Raw genomic sequence first — 19,130 nt, forward strand, 5'->3', positions numbered from 1 at the left:
CTCTCACGATGCTGAATTAAGCAGTAACTTTGTAGGTAAAACTGTAATTTCCTCATTAGAGGACAGAAAAAGTGGGTATTTAACAGGAATTTGCTTTCAGTGTACTTTTATATGTGTTACTCCAGTGTGTCTGTTTTCTGACATCATGATGCAAGTAAAAGTATTAGAAAGATCTGTGTTTTTTCCTTCTTCATTATACTTTTTCAATCAATTTATCAAATATTTTATTTTAAAAACAGTTCTTTAAATTGCTAAAAAAAAATCTAATTTGAACATTAAATTTCTCTCTTTTGTCATATCCTTCCTTCTCAGTAGAAAAATGGTGTGAATAAAATAATGCACTTCAAAAAATTCTCATGATTTTAATGCTTTTATTGAGGAAGATAAGAACAGGATCAAAGTATTAAAACCAAAGTATTTAAATTATAGAGTCATTTTATCTTCTTTTTTTTTTTTAGGAAGAAAACTTTCCTTAGGCATAGTTGCTATATGATAGAGGTGGAACAAAATCAAAAGGAGGCTTATATAATTTCCACAACAAAATAACAATACCAAGCACATCATCAGTATTGAACTGAGACTAGTTTATTTGTTTGTTGTTTTTTATCAAACGAAGATATGTAAAAGGCTTTTCTACAGAAAGACTTTGCACATGAGAACCTGAAATAAGACCCAAACAACTCATACCGTTTTTTGCCTTTTTTTTTAATGCTCCAATCTAGATCTAATAGATTTTTGCATGAAACATTTCTGAGGGTACTTTTTTCTTTTTAAAATTTTTTTAAACCTCTCACAAGATAAAGGTTGTTTCCTTCATTAGGCCAACTTCAGTTTTGGCCCAAATTTGATGTAATGAGCACATTTACAGCCGGTTGTCTTTCTGAGAGAAAGGTATTAAAATTACTTTAAAGGAAGAGTTCCAGGAGTTCCAGAAAGCATTAAAACCTCTTCCCCACTGAAGCCAGCATCTCATGATGTATCCCTCCAGTCTACAAGCCCTTTTTTCCCAATTGCCCCATTAATTCTAATGAGCTTTCTCAGCAAGATCATGAGTGGCCAAAGTTGGATTTGAAATATATTCTCAGCAAAAGACCACATGCTCCAGCAACATAATTTTTAATAATAGCAGCAGTCAAAATACTTTTCCTTTATTTTTATTTTCATAAACTAAATAACACTGTAAACCAGTAATCATTTCTCTTTGTTTAGGTATAGTCATGTCTCTGTGAACAGCAGTTTATGCATTCGCAGGTTTATGTGGACATAGAGTATAAATATACACATGCATCCTTATTTAAGGATAATGTACAAATAAGAATAACTCTTGTGATACCCAACAGTCCTGCATATAATAATAATGGCTTTCAGGGATAACTTCAAAAAGCAGAACCTTGAAATATCATAACAAAGTCATAATTTCTAGTCTGTTGCACTTATAGTCCAGGAAAGCATACTCAACATACATAATTTTTGTATAAATTGTGTATTGGCTGCACTGCAGAAGTGGCAAGGGCTCAGGTTACTGTTTCTTTGCTTCACTGCTTTTAATACAAGTCATCTAACAAGGTAATGAGGTAGACAACATGAAATTTAATATTAATTTTCCATGGCTATTCAAACCTTTTTCTTATAAGAGTTTTTTTGATTTACCTTAACTAATATCACCTAGTCAGAGACATCATTATTTGGATCTATTTAAGCAGAACAGTATAACTGACTGCAACACAGAATGTACCATTGCTAACATTATACCTTGCCTACAGCAAGACAATAAAAGCTTTCCAAAGCAAAAGCATTTATATGCAATGCTGCAGTTGATTTCCTTTCTACAACTGATATTTATTATATTCCACAGCAAGCACTTTCAGCAAATTTAAAGATTATCTGCAATATGCATTCTTGGAATAAACCTGCTGTGGTTATACAAGGAGTTCTATAAACTATTCCTATGGATTCATCTTACAGTTTAATATCCTTGGATTAAAGAGATCATCACAGCATTTTATATGCTGAGGTATGCAAAAAATGTACAGTGGGGAAAATATTTGGTAAATATTACTTCAAGACTTGAGGATCTATTCCACATACATAACAGGATGTAGTACTGAATCAAATAAACTTTTTTTTTATTTTTAGTGATATCTTCATTTGGACTTAGTCTCTACCACAAACATTATCTTTCCAGTGACCTATTTTTCTACTTAGGCAACATATATTTATAAATATACAGACAGTATTCTTACTACATAGTTTCTCATCTCACAGCACTACAACAGAAAGGAAAACACTCATCAAAACCTCTTCTTGGGCAGTGGAATATTGGCTGAAGCTTATTTCAGATTTCCATTCAGACAATCTTAGAACCAATGACATTTCCAAAGAATTGTTCTCTGATCTAGAGCACCTGCTATTTGCTACATATAAGTGAGTTGCATCATTGATTGAAAATCTGCAAAAGTTGAAAGGACTTGGACAATGATACAAGGAGCTTCCTCGCTGTAATGTAACTAGCTTTCAGCATACTGTCTTCTGATGTAGGAGTTAGAAATGTCAAGGGTGGCCCCTTGGCCACAGACAAATCCTGCATCCTCAGGTCGCCTGCTTGGCACAGAAGGAGCAAGGATTTGCTCCTGGGCAGACTGTGAGAGGATTGTGCCCAGAGTCCCAAACACACCCTTAGCAGAAGAAAGTGGGCATCTTCAGCTGACAAAGTTCCTGCCTTTGTGCAGGGATAAGACACTGGCAACAAGCTGCCTCACCATCCTTCACTAGCACATCACAGCTTGTGGTGCCTTTTGATATCTTGCCATCAGGCAAGGTTTGCTGTGGGTGGTTATCAGTTAGGACTGGTTATTTCTCTTTTTCTGAACCAAAGGGCAACATACATGTACTTATAATGCTTGCTTCAAACATATCTACTAAGAAAGCAAATAATATATTTTTTATATATACATAATTCTTGGCAGTGATGACAGCTTCTTTGCTGGCCTTAAGAAATAGATTCTTTAGGACTCATAATTTTTAAAAATACTCTCTTTTTTCTCTATTTTACCAGGTAGCTGTGCTTTTGCATTTCTTTAATTGCAGAGGTGCTGTTTTCTCAGTTACTCAGTTCATTAGCAGTGTGAAAGACCCAAGGCTCTGGTGGTATAATTTTTAAAGAGAGATTCACCTTTCTCAAGGCTCAATGGAAAAAACAAAGTCACGACATAATTCTTCATTTTATAACGGGGAATTTATTCAAACATGTTTTGGTTACCATTTATTACTGAGGACACCTTACAAATAAATGCCTTCATTTGCACATAAGTATTCCTGAAACCTTTTAAATTCCTGTTAAACTTGCTGTGGACTTTCCTTCTTTTTGTCTTCATTTTCACTCAGTCTCTCAGCTCTGTCTTGCAACAAGATAGAGAAGTGCTGACATAATTAACAGTTTTTTTGCTTGCATATTTGAGGAATCAGTATTTAATTAATAACAGGAGGTTTGTGAAAATTAAAAAAGGTTCATTTCAAAAGTGCATCTGAGAACACAGGGAAAAAGTTTTCAGGATGGAAACTATCCTTTTTCTTTTTCTCTTGAATTATCACTGTATGATATAATTGAAACAGTTGCCATCTTTTGCATAGCAGCCAGAAAATCAGACACTGCTTAGAGTCATGGAGAAGATTTATTATTAGGTGATACAGAACATTTTCAGATGAACATGACTAGTCAATTCCCAGGAATCCAAACAAAATATATAGCCCCAATTCCCATATTTATACAAACTCACTTTCACACTACTGGCTGCCTTTTAAAGTCATTCTCATAACAGTGTTTCATTACACTATCATTAAAACAGTCACATGAAAATATTTTTCATACTTTTAGCTATTATTTCTCTGCTTATAGATTGGGGGATTTTATAAGTATGATAATAAAAAAAATATAGAGAGAAACTGAAATCTATCCCTCTAGTGATTGTTTCCTTCTGACAGTGATTTGGCTGTGCAGGGGTATCCATGCTGAGAACTGAACTACTGGCACATTAATTACAGTGTGAAGAGCACAGATGCATTTTCTTTGAGTTACCAGAAAAGTAGGTAAGGACTCAGCTATATAGGACCATCTCAGCTGGGACCACAGCAGAAAAAGTAACCTTACTAGTGTCAACATTATTGCAGTTCCTGGCAGCCAGTTTAGATGAGAGTCAATTTGAAATGCAATTCAAAAAAGGAAGTGTGGGGATCTAACAGCTAAAAACAGATTTCTCCCTTCCCCACCACCACCCTCACTGCGCACATAAATCTTTCTCTTTTTCTCTTGAATTACTTTTCTCCACACTAGCCTTTCTGTTAATATTGCAGGCCGCATTTTTGCAACTATTTCTACCACCTCCCTTCTCCCTTCACACTGAAACTTGCACTCCATGTTGTTCATATATGTAATCCCCTAGTTTTACCCCAGGAACTGAGGAAGTGGCGTTGCTCTGTGCTCTCTAGAAATGCCAGGAGATGCCACAACCCAAAATGACAGCACTGGAGAGAGAACATTTGCAGGCACTGACAGCATTGTGCAGGCCAGAGCACTGCTGAGAGATCTCAGGGTCATTGGCTCAAGAAAATGAGATGACAATATAGAAAGACGTATTTATTAATGTTGGGTAATCTACCTCAATCGTCCATATATAGTATACTTCAGTTTGTTTGGATTTGTGTGCTATTTCACAAAAGCACATCACAGGCTTTTGCAAATGCTGTGGTATAAATCACAATAAATATTATTTATTCTATTATTATTTATATTTATTCTCCACTGCCAGTAAGGTAAAACACCTAATGAATAAAAATAGAGATAGAACTGTGATTAGCAAGACAGTTTTCCACAAGGAAACCAAGACAGGTAGATGGTCAGGGGCAGAGAAGCAGCCTGTCTTTTCACCCTGAGGAGTAGCAAAGGCATTGGAAGTTCCCTCCACAAAGCAGGAACATTTTTTCTGGGGAAGCAGAGGGATTTGATAGCCAAATTTCCTGGCCATCTGTGCGTTATTTCACATACCTGAGCCCCTCCTGCTACCCAGCCACTGCCCTAGAGCAGTAGGATGCTGCACACCCTGCTTGGCCTGCAGCTGCAAGCACACAAAGCCACCATCACCCAGAGAAACCAGAGTTATGTGGGGGAGCTTGGTCCAGATGCTTCTCCCAGGGAAACCTATGGGAAAAAAAAAATTAAAAAGTCACCTCTGCTTGCCCTCTTGTTTCCCACAGACCTGTTTCCTATTTCATGCTGTTCCCCTACCAGAAAGAGCATTTCCCCTCTCCACCTATTTCTTATTAAGCCTGTCTTCAATATGCGTTCAGGGCCCTTATGGAAGTAAGACACTTCCATATACAAAACTCAGCATTTTAACAAATTACAACAGCCTGGCATTTGTATCATATGTATATGATGCAACTTATAGGAGATTTTATCACCTTTACTTTTCTAACACATGAAGATGTGTTTCTTTGATTTCATCCCTGCTTCTGCTAATTGCAGAGTACTTTCAGGACGGGGTTGCCTTTTACATTCATGTGTTAAAATAGGTTGCGAAGAAACAATAGCATCTTTTTATCTCTAGTAAGGTCCAAATTGAACAATCAGCCATTAGAAAACAATTATTTTCTCATTCCAGCTGACACAATTCAGTTAATGTTCTTTTTAGGTGGAACATTAATTTTGAATTTACAATTCCAAACATTCATTTTGATCTATTTTGTTGTTATCAACAAGAATCTTTACCCTTTCTCTGTTCTTGTGATTTGCAGTTCTTTTGGTCTTAAAAAATAACAGCACTAACTTGACTGAATAGTGAACTGACCCTCACCATTTGCTTCTAGGGACACAGAATAAAGCAAACATTCTTGTTTATTTTTCTTGCGTACCTTAAATTATGGAGGAATCTTGCCAGTCTTTGCAAAGTTTATTACTTTGTTTGTCTGAGCAATACTTCAGGTTATCTTGATAAATAAATAAAGTGAGATTTTTAAATATATTTTTCCTCTATCTTTACTTTTCCATAAATAAAGATACTTTTTTTTAACACTGTGAAAGGAAAAGCAGAAAGTAAAAGAAAAACATCAGTAAGAAAAATAAATTTTGACAAGGAGCACAGTTTCCAGCTGCAGACTGTAATTTAATATTTTCGTTCAAACAAAAGGAAAGGAATTTCTATGTAGGTGTAGACAAACAGTAGCAATGCTGTGACCTGTCATTTTTTGTTTCACATGGGAAAGGAATATCAGTAGAGCATATACAGACATCTGAATCTACTTACTAACATCAATAAACACAAGCTATAGAGAAAAAATCTCTTCACTAGATTACTTTTCACTGAGAACAGTAACTACTCTGTTAAAGTTATCTTTGAAAATTCTGTTTAATGCTTGATGCTCTAAGAGCAAGCAAAGTATTTTCTCACATAGTTTATTAACAACACTAGAAAGGGATCAGTTCTAATTAACATTTACCTGAATACAAAGATCCAAACAGGAAAGACTTTTACATACAAGTAATTTTAATGACAAGCAGTAACACCACATGCTTGTCATTTCTGTGTGGGTCTGCATCATCAAACAAGTAGAAGAAGATAATCCAAGAATGCAGTGGATTGTTTGACTTGCTTTAATTAAGCTGTTTTCCTTATTTCAGTGCATCTGAAAATTATACTGCTATGACAAGGATAGGCATAAGGTGAAGTCATTCAGGATCCATAACTTCTTCATCCACTTTTGTTAAAATCTCTAGATCCATGCAAATCAACACCTTGGGAACAGCACCTAGCCCCCTAACAGATTTGATTTTGAAGGCAGAATTGCACTGCTATTCATAGTCCCTCATTTTCCAGAATGGAGGGAATTTTGTTGATTGGTGTCTTGAAAGGTTAAAATGTAGTTGTTCTGATATTATGGTTTGGGGGGTGGGTGGAATTACTTCTCTATTCAAAAGCTAAAGAAAGCCCCCAAATTACCCACATATTTTCTTAAAAGAAAATTTTAGAGGAAAACAGGAGTCATCTGATTTGCATAACAACAATTAAAAGTACAAGTATGAACCTTTCTTACTGAAGAGACCAAACTGAAACCACCAAAAAGTTTGCTGTGAATTTAAAGAAATAAGTTGGATGCTTTTCTTATTTCTGAAAGTAGTAAAGAAGACATGGGGAGAGGTTTCTGTTTCTGTTGGATAATTATGGTCATAGGGTATTTTCTTACTATAGTTACCAAATATACCTCATGAAACTCATGTCCACATTTAGTTAATAGCATCTTCTGAGCTCTTGTGCTCTATGGATGTGTACATAGTGGAGTTCCAGTTTTTGCAGAAGTGCATAAATGCATTAGCTGGTGGACTGAAAGTGCTGAGAAGTGCCACTATGAACTATCACTCAGCAGTTCCAGTTATCAAATCATATCAGCCCTGCTAAAAATATCAAATGACACCTTAAGGAGTGCCTTATACATGATTTGTCACTCACGAGAAAATATACCTCTTTATAAATATGTTCCTTTTGAACTCTTTGTCTTTTTATGCTAGCATATGCAAGACAACACTGGTCACAGCATACACTGAAAATCTGATTATGCTTTTAATCCTTCAACTATTCAGATGTGATGTTTTGATGAATTTAATTCTTTTTCATCTTGTCTTCACTTTTTTTTCCCTTTCCTGTCTCTATTCTTCATCCTTTGTTTACATTTTGAAAGCTGTGAAACTTGTGAATAATGTCTTCTCTTACACAAAGTTCTCAGGTTACAGAAATCTATAAATAGATCAGGCATAGCTGAAATGAAAAAGAAAGGCAGTGTTATCTCCCTCAGACTGAAGATGGATCAGCAGCGTGCCCTTGCAGTGAAAAGGAGATTTCAGCCTCCTGGTCAGCACTGGGAGAGCACAACCAGCAGGTCAGGAGTGGTGATCATTCCTCTCTACTCAGTATCTTTCCTCTATTTTAATATGAGAGAAGATCTTAAAATCATATGCCAGTTCCTGATTGACACTGAAAGCCAAGCACAATTTCTTGGAAGTATTTACGTCCTCCTCTGGATCTGTGTCTATATTAAAGTATTATATGGAATATCTTTTTAAAAATCATTGCTAATGGAAAAATCTGGTACAATAATGGTGGTTTTTTTTGGAAAAATATGCACTGAGATGCTCTTAATTATTCTTATCTATGTAGTATCACCTTAATAGCTACTGTATTAGAAGAACAAATGCAAAGTAGCAGGAATGTTGAAACCAACAGCAATGAGTTCAGTGACATTGAGAAAGTCAACGTGTTGTTATCTTTCTAAACAGTAAATACTCAATTAATATAAAATATTTCTGTGAAGTTGTCATAAGGGTGGTATGCTTTAAGTGAAAGCTCTCAGTAGAAATAAGGAAGAAAAACAGCTAGCACTGAATGTTGACATAAGACCTGTGCAACCCCATTCAGTCTTGCACAAGAGGGGAAAAGATACATCTTTATTCAACAACTACTAAATATTTATTCAATAGAGGTACTCAGGGAAGGAAAAGAGATTAGGAGATGCAGCCTTCCCTTCTGACAGATAAATATAGTGTAATTTGGAAGCTGCAATGAGGAATTAATTTTACCTTTACAGTGTTGCCATGTATAATAAAATTAGAAGTGTTACTCTTTATTACTTTAACAAGTTAAAGGCAGAAAGCTCTGTACTAGCTCATGTACATTTATCTAGTTCATAGATTTCTTAGTTTTCCCAGAAGAGCAACCCCCATATCGATGATACTGAAAAAAAAGGGTTTTTTCTACATTTTTTTCTACATTGTTACTGAGCCATGGATTATCTTGAATCTGTTGAGTCCCTCACAAGGACAGTCACACTTTCAGACTGGTTATTGGACCTTATTTCCATTGTTATAATGTTACTCAGGTGGAGAAATTACCTTTCTCCTTTTCCCAAAATGAGCACTTCTGCTTTTCCATTTTCCAAAACTACCCTAATTTATCTCATACACTCTTTCTTTTTATTTTGATTTTTACTGCCATAAACTGACACAAAGTAAAGAAGATTAAATTATAAATTTAATGTTATACTTTTGTGAGAAACATTAGAGCTATTGGGGTATTTTGTGTAGAGGAATAGAAATCATTGAAATCTACAAGATAATGGGTAAAAATGGCCTTTCTCTTTTGGCATTATTTCAGATGCTATGGTTTCATCACTAAATCAGAAAAAATCAAGTCTGGGCACACTTCAAACTAAACTTGTTGTTAGGAATTCCCAGAAGAAACGCAACTGCATTTTATTTTCTGTCTTGTATCATTATTACAAAATAAATTTTTACAGAATTTTCACAGAATCACAGAATATGCAGTGTTGGAAGGGACTCACAAGGATCATTGAGTCCAACTCCTGGCCCTGCACAGGCCACCCCAAGAGTCACACCACGTCATGTGCCTGAGAACATTGTCCAAATGTTCTTTGAGCTCTTTTGTCAGGCCGGGCTGTGACCACTTCTCTGTTCCAGGGAACCAGCCACCCTCTGGGTGAAAAACCTTATACTGATATCCAACCTAAACATCCCCTGACACATCTTCAGGCCATTCCCTTGTGTCCCTGTCACCACAGAGCAGAGATCAGTGTCTGCCTCTCCTCTCCCCCTCACAAGGAAGGTGCAGTGAGGTCTCCCCTCAGTGTCCCCTTCTCCAGCCTGAACAGACCAAGGGACCTCAGCTGCACCCTGTATGGCCTCCTCTCAAGGCTCTTCATTATCTTCACTTCCTCAGTGCCCTCCTTTGGACACTTTCTAATGACTTTAGACCCTTCTTCTTACATTGTGGCCCCAAAAGTGCCCCCAGCACTGGAGGTGAGGCTGCCCCAGAGCAGATCAGGACAATCCCTCCCTTGCCTGGCTGTGATGCTGTGCCTGATTCTCCCCCAGGACACACTTGGCCTTCCTGGCTGCCAGGGCACTGCTGGCTCATGTTCAACTTGCCATCAGCCAGGACCCCCAGGTCCCTTCCCATGGCTCTGCTCTCCAGCCTCTCATTCCCCAGGCTGTACATACATCCAGGGTTTCTCCACCCCAGGTGCAGAATCCAGCATATTCCCTTGCTGAATTTCATACAGTTGGTGACTGCCCAGCCCTCTGAAATGTTGACATCTCTCTGCAGGGCCTCTCTACCTCTAAGGGATCAACAGCTCCTTCCAGCTTTGTATCAGCTGTGAACTTGCTTAGTATCTGTCCTGGTTTAGGGCAAATTTGGGAGGAAACTTTTGAAGTGGTCTCGTCTATAAAGCAAATTTAAGCTGCTCCTCCCCCAGCTGGTTTGAAAGATACAATTCTCTTTGGAGAAAACTGGAAAAAACCTGTTTATTTGGCAAGCAAACTATTCACAAACCTGAGAAAGTGAATAATATTAAACAATGGAACCTCTTGTTGTTCTGAAGAGATGGTCAATTCGGAAAGCCCTGTTGTAGTTCAGAGTCCTTTTTCTGGATGTGTCCTTGGCTGTCTCTCAGTCTCTTGGGGGCTCAGGTCTGATGTCCCGGCTGCAGTGCAGCTTGGGGGCCCCGGACAATAGTCATGGTGTTCCCAGACTGAACATTGGCTGAACAGTTCCAAAAATGTCAGCTTTTTTAGCTGACATTTCAGCTAGCTAAAATGTACTAACTAAAAGCAAAGGTGAGCTCTCTCCGGCTCCCTGCCTATGCTGCAGACCACATGCGCCCAGAGGGAGAACTGAAGCTCTTATCTCTGTGTTTTCAAATACAAAAAAAAAATCCACTGCTTTTCCCTCTCTGCCCCTTCACTCTTGGAACTAGTTTTAAAGGCACAAAAGTTATAAACAGACAAATTGGGCTACAATTCAGCACCATAAGGTAACCCAGGACAGTATCCTTTCCAGTCCTGTGCCCAGGTCATTGCTGGAGGTGTTGAAGGGCACGGGGCTGAGGATGGAGCCCTGCAGAAGCCCACTGGTCAAGTGTCCCCAGTCTGGTGTCACCCCATTCACTGATGTCACCCTTTGTGTCCGACCCCTGAGCCAGCTGCTCACCCACCCCATGATGTGTTTATCCAGCTGCGAGCTGCATGTTTCATCCAGAGGTGTCTCAGGGCTTGCAAGGGTTGCAGGGCAAGGAGAGAGACAAGAATGTTGATTCCATGTTCAGAAGGCTTGATTTATTATTTTATGATATATATACTGCATTATAACTATACTAAAAGAAATAGAAAGTTCTCAGAAGGCTTGCTAAGCTAAGAATAGAAAAGAATGAATAACAAAGGTCTGTGTCTCAGCAGAGAGCGAGACCCAGCTCTGCCGTGAGTGGTCAGTAAATCCAAACATCCACAGGAGACCAATCACGGATCCGCCTGTTGCATTCCACAGCAGCAGATAACCATTGTTTACATTTTGCTGCTGAGGCCACAGCTTCTCAGAAGGGAGAAAAATCCCAAGAAAGGATTTTTCACAAAAGATGTCTGTGACACAGAAGGATACTAGGAGAGACAGTGTCAAAATCTTTACTGAAATCCAAAAAGGTTATTATGCCCACTGGCTTCCCTTGATCAGCTGGTTGGGTTACCTTGTCATGCAATGAATTCAGGTTTGATAAACAGGACTTTCCTCTTGAGAAGACAGGCCAACTCTGACTTGGATGGGGAAAATAAAGTAGGCTTTCCTACTTTTCTGCTTCATCTCTACAATAACCAACAGTTGCTGCAGTTCAATCAAAGCCAATAAAAAATATTTGAATAACAGTTCTGCTGAATAATATTTTACATCTTTTATATAAGAGTAAGTTTTAGGTTTGTCTGTCCAAAATTCCAGAAATTTTCCCGATAAGGTTAAATTTTCATTTTAAGAAAAACTTATACAGCATTTAAAATAAAACTCTGCTAGTATTGCAACACAAGAATTTGCTGTTAGCAAGTCTATACCAAGTGATCTGAAGAACCTCCCACATACTTTCTTCCATGCTTGAGGGGTAAGCGTTTTTATGGTAACAGACCTTCCATGTTTGTCATAAGAAACCAAAAAGGTAGCTCATATTTAAGGATATTTTGATAATTTGGCTACCTGATGATGACTTTTATAAAGATACACTGTGTTTTGAATAGAACTTGAGTGAACTCTGTTACCTTGATAGTGTTCTGAGTCCTGGTAAACAAAGCTATAGAAAAAGCCATTTTTCATTCAGTGCGAAGAAATTTTGCCAGCATAATCCTCAAAAATGCACTTTCAATATTCTCATGAGAGAAATACAGCTATTGTTGAACATCTGCTTTAGTATTTCAGCAGCTATGTTCAAGATCAGCTCTGATAATGGAGAAAAAAATTTATCTTTTAAATGAGGGGAAAAGTTATTTGGTTAAATAAGTAAATATCAGTTTCAGTTTGAGCAAAATCTCTGTGTTTTCCCAAAAGAAATCCTCACTTAGATTATGAAATGCTATTTTCAGTGTTTTCCTTTTTATATCTTGTTCTTTACAAACTGTATTATTCTAACACATAGAAGATTGGGGTGGACAAGTCCTGTTAGATAATTGACACCATCATAGAGGCAGACATAGCCTTATTGGAAATATTTGAAGTATTACTGTTACTGAATGAAATTGACTCAAGTAGACAAGAAATGCTTCAACCAGCATTTTTTAACAGTGGAGAAAATTGTTGCAAAAAATAATGTCTAATGAAGATTTCTCCCCTCTTTCAGGAGAAGCAGCTACATTTTAACAATTTGGTGAGCGACTTGGTTCTGCACAGGTTTTTATCGATAATCTGTTGTACTTGAGCTGTTACTTCAGACATATTTTAAGGCGGGTGTTGCATTTGATTCATTCCCCATTGCTTAGCATCAGTGCTTAGCATTTATTTTACCACTTAACGATGGAAATAATCTAATTATATGTTTCAGTAGTTTCTCTGAGAGGACTTATTCTCCTTAATTTTAGGTAATGAATAAAAAATACTTACAATAATAGTAAAAAGATGTGATCATAATTTAAGGGTTTTCCCGCTATAAAGCAAATAATATAAACTACAGTTACATGTCAATAGTTATCAAGATGTAAGACTTTTTTATATATTCAATACTTAATATTCATTATTTGTGTAGGGAATAGCCATTCAGATTAGAGGATCATTGCCCAGCAATAACATTGTGACATATTAATTCTAAATTGCCACTCCAAAGTTTTAAGAAAGGAGTTCAGAAGCTGATTGATGTCACAATTATAAACGTACCTCCTGTCTTTTGCCTTTTGTTATTTTGTCTATTGTCTTGTGAGGAAATCTGAAGTGCTTCTGTAGGCTCATCACTACAAGGAGAGTAAAAACAAAATTAGAGAAGGATTAGGACCAGTTGTCCCAGATATAAATACTGTGCTGCTTTAGGGTATGCATTTAAATTTTTTATGTGACTTGGAATGACACAGGGAATAAAAACATATTTGGGAAATATAAAGGAAAGGCATAAGCAAATGACTAAATGGATTGCAGACAGGATATTTATGTTAAATCCACATGTATGTGTTGGCCTTCTATTCACTGGAATGAGAAGTTCAGGTTTAGGCTGGATAAACCTAATCCTGCCTTTGATGTGCCTGTGCTGCAGTATTTAGAGATATTAGCTAAGCTAACAGACAAAAGGAATATGTAGGTCAATCTTGTACTTAAAACTCTTCAAAAAAATTGAAAAAGTGACCTTTTTGCTCAGAAAAAACATTTCATAATATTGGTAGTGACTAATAAATGTGTTGCAAACAAGGAGTGAGAGAGTGCTTTCAGCTTTATTGCAAAAGCTATGAACAGTTTAATGCAGTTCCCTCACACAGGTTTTTGTTGTTTCATTCTCGAATATTGCAGAATCTTAAACACAAATCTATTGCCTGTAGGATAACATTACAAATTCACAGAAATAAACAGTTGCATGCAGAACATGATTCTCATGTGTGTATGTGTCTTAAGGAACCAAATGCAGTTGGCAGACAGAATGAAGTTGTTTGGTGTGTGTTAAATGACGAGGTACTGTTCTTTGTGGCAGATGTAGTGAAAATATACTTATTTCTGTTTTGGAGCGGAGCTGTTTCCTCAAACTTATTGAACTGCCCACAGCTTAGGAGAGTTTGTTGGAACTTTTGTATTTTTTTTAGTTACTTGTCAATGGAAAAGTTGTCTTCATTCAAAATAAAATATTTGTTATTTAACCATACTCTTCATTATTTCTAAAGTCCTTCCATTATTATCTTAATGACTTTTACACAAAACGACTAGGAAAACTTATGTTAAGACATCTTTTTTTTTGGTGTTCATTTAATTAGAATATGTTAATGAGTCTGATTTCATGTTGGAAAGTGCTGAATTCTAATTTTATTTTACCTCATGCTGAATTCTAAAGCCAGCATTCATTCCTGAACACACAGGTCTTTTACAACACCAAGACTGAATTTCAGAGGCTGCTGTTCACCCACTTTGATGACAACATATGGTATCATAAACTATATCCTAGTAGTTTATTGATTTCACGTTTTTCTTCAGGCACATTCAATCCATTGCTGTATATATGAAACCTAGTCCCTTTCAATATTCAATAACAAACACTGCCACAGATCATTTAACTTGTCTGACTTTATATAAAAACTGATGCTAATCAAGGGAAGTAGGAAAAAGAGCATTATGAGACTTTTCCCTGTGCCTCTGGCAATTGAAAAGTTCAGAACTTATATTTGAATGTGGCGTAAAATGCCATTTTAGCAGTCTTTTGTAACTGTATTCTGTGTTCTTCATAAGAAGTCATTAAAAGGGATACTCATACAAGGTATAATTATTTTTTTTTACAGGGTAGCATAATAGTAGCAGTTATACCTTCCTTTAAAATTATGAAATTATAAATAATTGTTATTAGATACACTGTCAGAGTTTTGTTTTAGGAGATAAGTTACTAACTAAACTCTTCTACTGCTGTATTTAATTCCTGATGTTATTTCTTTGTAGACAACTTGATTTTAGATAATTGATGAACTTTGCCTAACAGTATTTTTGTGACTGACACAAACAGATCCTGGTAAGAATTTTTGCTGTAGACTTCATACCTGAAAATCTGCCCTTGAAATACGCATATACCTATGTGTGTGTGTGTGAATGTAGGTATATGTATAAATACAGATATATGTGAATTTAGGAAATGCAGGAGTTCATAAATTTGGAACAATATTACTGTAACTCTTCCAATTCTTGCATATTTAGCAGTTACATTTTTTTTTTTTTAATTTCATGGCCACATATATGTTTTTAAACAATTTATGTTATCATATGACATCTCGATAAGATATCTTAAAAAACATCATATGTAATATTTTGCTTTCTAGGTACATATTTCTTCATTCTTTATTTCTGTAATCCTTTTAAAATTAATTTTTATTTCTTATTAATTTCTTATTATTTGGATATATTTTCTTTTGTTTAGCTACAGCATGATCTCCTCTGCTTTTCCTGCTACTTAAGCTGAGGCATGGCTGGTGGAATCAGAACTGGGAGGGAAGCAGTGAGCTCTGAGACACATAGGGCCGAACAGGAGTTCCTCAGGGTTCTGCACAGTTTGAGCTGTTCCTGTGCTACTGGACAGGTCCCACGGTGCCAGACTTCCAACTCAGCTCTGCCCTGGCACTTGCTCTGCCACGCTCAGGTCCAAAATGTTCTTTGGAACACCCTCTAAAATGCGTCAGATTTTTTTTTTTTTTTAAGACTTGTTTTCCCAAGGGACTGATCTATTAAATTTTTCAATTGATGCTCCAAAGTTGTTTTTTTTTTTAACTTAAACTGCTTTCGTAAGAACTTGATTGTCTGGGAAGGTAGAAAGGGCTAGAATAGTTTTTTTCCTGAATGTCCTGATGCCAGGCAGCAGACAGTTATAAAGATAGGACTGCAAAGACCTTGATGGAAAGGTTTCTTTCTGTGTTTTGAATTCCAGCACAGTGCTGTGAAAACAGGATCTCTCACTGATCACTCCTCCGGGGACATTTTGAGAGGACAGGAGGCATTAGCAAAATCTCTGTATTGCATATCAAGATATTTAACTGGGACCACAAAAAACACTTCTTGTTAAGAAGTCATATAATATATATTCTTTATATAAAGAATATTTGGAGTGCATATGGGTGAAATACTTAATCCTGTAAGGAGTAACAGTGAGGGAATTAATTTGTCACAGAATCCAACAAAGTCATGAAAAATTACTGCAATAAATGAATGAAAAAATCAGAACCTCCTTTGGTTGGCTGTTTATTGCTGTTTATTACATGTTCCCTCCTGTAGAAAAGCAAGAGATCTCTGCATAAAGACCGTGTTGGTTTATGGTCAGAGGCATGAGCATGGGTCTGTGCTTGGTATCTCCACACTGGAGAAGAATAAATATTACTTAAAAAATGTGTCCAAGATAAAGAAAGAAAATAGCTATTATAGAACTTTACATTAAACTTTTTCTAGAGCAGTATCACAGTGAAGTTAAATATACATTTACCTTATTTATCATATGGGACAAATAACCAGAGCAATAATAGGGCTTTTTCTAAGCCACTTGGTCCTACTCTGCACAGTTTCCCTAGCACCATTATTAAATTACAGATACATCCTGATTTTTTTAAAGGATAGCTAACACATTATCTGAAATACTTTTACAATTGCTATATTTTGAAAATATTTTCAGAATTATAAAATATCAGTGATCTGAGACCACCAGAACTTGACCATATTCTAAGTGCTCATAGTGACTGCAGTGAATTTTTATATATTCTCTTTTTTTTAACAGAATGTCTTTTTAACCCCATAACTATTTCTATTAATTGCCAAGTCACCCTAAAACCTAAATACCACAGTTTTTGAAGAAAATATCTGCTGCAAGTAAACAAAATTATACTCCATTTTGTCAACATCTTTGATATTTATACTGGATAAAGATCATTCTCTAAATACCATTCTGAATTATCTCACTGGAAAATAATTGCATCTATTGATTCTCAGCTAAGGAAAAGTTAATGGACCCATCCTGAAATCAATGATCATATTCTAAAATACAACATTTATATTAACATTACAAGGGAGACAAATCTAACACACATAAATAATAAAAAGGAAATCACAGAATACAGTAAGACAACTACTCAGGAAACTTTCTGTTCTCCCTCTGTTCTCCTATATCTTTTAAACTCTTTGCTGGGTGCCAGTAGCTGTTTTCCTTAGCAGCTTTGGCCAGTCAACACATAGCTCCAATCCTCTCTTCCCACACAAGAAAAATCATTAATTTTGATCTGATGTAATGGTAATAGGAAAAAAATACCCCTCCAAAAATCCAAACATAACAAAATCCAGGGGGAAGGGTAGATCTGTAAGAGTAAAAATGAAAATTTACTTCAGTTAACCTTAAGGCTTGGTTGATACAAACCTTAGTAAAGGTTAGAAATCAGGTCAGGCTCTGTTGATGTTAAGCGAATTTATTCCTGAAAAATATATTAAAAAAAGTCCTCTGATAGTGCTAGGATATGAAAAATTTGGAAGAAACTATCTCAGAGTATGAAAAATTACCTGAAATTCTTATATTAGGCCTTTAGTGTTCTATCTCTTGTCTCTGTTATCAATGAAGAATATATATATATGTATGTATGTATATATATTTTTTACATGTATATATATATATTGTGTGTGTGTGTGTGTATACATACATATATATATATATATATATATATAAAATATATATATAATGTATATATACTTGATCACCAATATAATGGTGATTTTACATTGTTCTAGAGAATGTATTTGATGAGTAAGGAGCTCACTTCTCTCTCAGAATTCTCCTTGCTGACATCTTTGCCTAAACAAGTATCTTGCTCAGCATCCCTCAAAAGGTAAGACAAGAGGGGGAAAAAAAGAAATCCCTGTTCCTCTTTAATGTCCTTTTTTCAGCAGCTCAGCTACTGAGTAATTTCCATTTACTGTTTCACTTAATGATTTCCTGAGTTCAAGGCCATTTCCACTGGGAATGGTAAAGGCTCTCTCCCTCCAGCAGTACTATCAGCTCTTAGTCTAGAAAAGGCAGACATTGCAATTTCACCTATTCAGAAGTTAATTCAATGCCTAATTATTTAAAATTAGATATAAAACAAAACTCTAATCACAGTACATCAGGTCACAGCTGCGCTATGCAAGTCTACCTGGGCTCACAGGAAGACAGGATACATTTTATCTTTGTCTCCAATAAAGTGTATAGTGCTTTAAGAATTAAAGTGATGTAATGCTTTATGTTAAGAGTTACCAGAGCAGAAGGAGATGGTTTATGCTCAACCTTATGCCAGTGCCTTGCACGTAGCTCTCGTCCACTTTAGGCTCCCAGTAATCTGTGCCAAAACAGTGAAAAGGTGCTCTAGGTTAATGTTGAGCACCTAGCCACTGTTAGCGTCTAAAACAATTTCTTACTGTCACATTTAAACAGGAGAAAGTTATCAAGTGGGTATAGGCAACAAGTGTTGGAGGTGCATTTGGAGATATCCACACCTGAGGAATGCCCAGCTCCTTTTCTGCACGGACTGTTTCTTTTAAAAGGGAAAGTGCTACAGTAAGACCTGACCCTGATAAGGGTGTACACACAAAGCTGGGTGTACACTTTCACCTCTGTCCAACAAATAACTCACATATTGCTAAAAGAAACAAGGAAATTCTAAATGCAATGAAACACAAAGGAGTGTGGCAATCTAAGCCGGTGTTTTCTAACATGCACAATGAGTTACCTGTAAAAAATGAGATTTGCTTCTGGGCTTAATACAGCTATTAAGGCAATGTACTTTAATTTCTTGGTGAAACTTAATACTAGTATTGATTTCAAATGACAAACAACATCTCCAGCTAACTTTTTTTTACTTTACGTTTCTATACTTCTGGCATTTTTGGCAATTCTAAAGATCTGAACTACATAGAACATGACAAATTATCTAACAATTTTTGAAGCTATTATTTGTATCTAGATTTACAAGTGATTTAAACTTTAAAGCACTTACTTGAAAGTGGAAGGAATCTCGTTTACAGTAAAATTATACTAAATGAAAAATACAACTCTTAATATGACTGCCTATATTTCTACTA

Source organism: Melozone crissalis, unplaced genomic scaffold (genome assembly GCF_028551555.1).
Source record: "Melozone crissalis strain CALT ecotype California unplaced genomic scaffold, PUWL_Pcris_2 ptg000005l_1, whole genome shotgun sequence".
In the NCBI taxonomy this organism is placed as follows: Eukaryota; Metazoa; Chordata; class Aves; order Passeriformes; family Passerellidae; genus Melozone; species Melozone crissalis.